At 42.9% G+C, this 1891-nt stretch overlaps 1 pseudogene; it reads left to right on the top strand.

Annotated features, from left to right (window-relative positions):
* The first annotated feature begins 479 nt into the window (after positions 1–479).
* LOC138076301 (arsenite methyltransferase pseudogene) lies at positions 480–1544 on the top strand (annotated as a pseudogene).
* The last annotated feature ends 347 nt before the right edge of the window (positions 1545–1891 follow it).

Here is a 1891-nt window from a genome sequence, read left to right as displayed (position 1 = left end):
GACTGAGTGACTGAACAATCCCGCTGTTCTCCATGGAACAGGATCGTCCAGTGGAAACAGGAGGGGATCACACCTGTAAACTCACATTTTCTACTAGCCACATCCATAAAGAGAGAATGAAGCAGCTCGATTAACTTTAATAATATATTTATTTAATTCGATATATATATCTTCCCTGGCAGCTCCATCAGTAAAGAATCTGCCTGTAATGCAGGAGACCTGAGTTCGACCCCTGGGTTGGAAAGATCCCCTGGAGGAGGGCATGGCAACCCACTCCAGTTTTCTTGCCTGGAGAATACCATGGACAGAGGAGCCAGGTGGGGTACAGTCCATGGGATCACAAAGAGTCAGACTTGACTAAGCAACTAAGCACAGCATACAACATCTAGCCTCAAGAGCCATCTGCAGGGTACCCAAGTCCTGGATACAGAGGAGACGTGGTGATCCCCTGCAACACTGAGATCCAGGAAGACGTGCAGATGCTGAAGATATCAGCAGACCAGTGCTGGTGTCACTGCAGCAGGCTGGTCTGCAAAAAGGTCTGGGAAGCCCTGCAGGATATACACGAGGAAGCGTCCTTGAGGTATTATGGCTTTGGTCTGGTCATCTCGGAGTGTCTGGAAAACTGCCAAATTTTGGACCTGGGTAGTGGAATTAACTGAGACTGCTATGCTCTTAGTTAGTTGGTTGGTGAGAAGGGACATGTCACTGGAATAGACATGACAGAAGGTCAGGTACAAGTGGATAACAAGTACATTGAATAACACATGGAAAAATATGGCTTCCAGGCACCCAGTGTGACCTTTATTCAGGACTACATAGAGAAACTGGAAGAGGCTGGAATCAAGAATGAGCATTACGATATTGTGATATCCAATTATGTCATTAACCTTCTACCTAATAAACATCAAGTGCTGCAGGAGATATATTGAATGTTAAAGCATGGCGGAGGCTATATTTCAGTGACATCTTTGCTAGTCTTGAATTTCCAGGAAAAATCAGGACACACAAAGTTTTATGGGGTGAGTGCCTAGGTGGTGCTTTGTACTGGAAAGACCTTCCTATCCTTGCCCAAAAAATTGGCTCTTGCCCTCCATGTTTGGTCACTGCCAATTCCATTACAGTTCAAAGCGAGGAACTAGAAAACGTGATTGGTGACAGATGTTTTGTTTCTGCAACATTTCGCCTCTTCAAATTCCCTAAGACAGGACCAACCAAAACATGCCAAGTTATGTATAATGGAGGAATCAAAGGACGCGAAACAGACTCAATATTTTATGCAAATTTCACATTTAAGAAAGATGAAACTATTGAAGTGGATGAAGAAACAGCAGCTATCTTGAAGAATTCAGTTTGCCCATGATTTTCTGATCAGGCCAATTGGAGAGAAACTGCCAACATGTGGAGGCTGTACTGCTTTAGCAGCAAAGAATACAATCACAGATCCATCCAAGGTTGCACAAGGGTCTGACAGTACAAAGTCCAGAAGTACCCCTACTGTTGCTGGCTGCTGTCACAAAAAAATGCTGCTAAACAACAGCTGACCAGAAGACAGTGGGCAGGAGGTGACAGAATGAGTTACACATGTTTAAACCTGCTCTTCTTCATAGCCCATAGACAAGAAAGAACAATGGCAAAAAACTGCGTTTCAGATAAAAATAAATGAATTATTTTTACAAAGTAAAAAAAGTCCATATATCTAAAATATTGCTATTTCAATGTGTAATCAAATATAAAAATGATGAAGATATTTTAGATTATTTTTTGTACTAAAGAATACAGACTTGGGCTTCCCCCAGTGGCTGAGTAGCAAAGAATCTGCCTGTAATGCAGGAGCCACAGGAAATGCAGGTTTGATCTCGGGGTCGGGAAAATCCCCTGGAAGAGGGCA

This window comes from Capricornis sumatraensis, chromosome 3 (assembly GCF_032405125.1).
Source record: "Capricornis sumatraensis isolate serow.1 chromosome 3, serow.2, whole genome shotgun sequence".
Classification (NCBI taxonomy): domain Eukaryota; kingdom Metazoa; phylum Chordata; class Mammalia; order Artiodactyla; family Bovidae; genus Capricornis; species Capricornis sumatraensis.
Note: the sequence above shows the minus strand (reverse complement) of the source record. Positions and strands in the feature narration are given on the sequence as shown.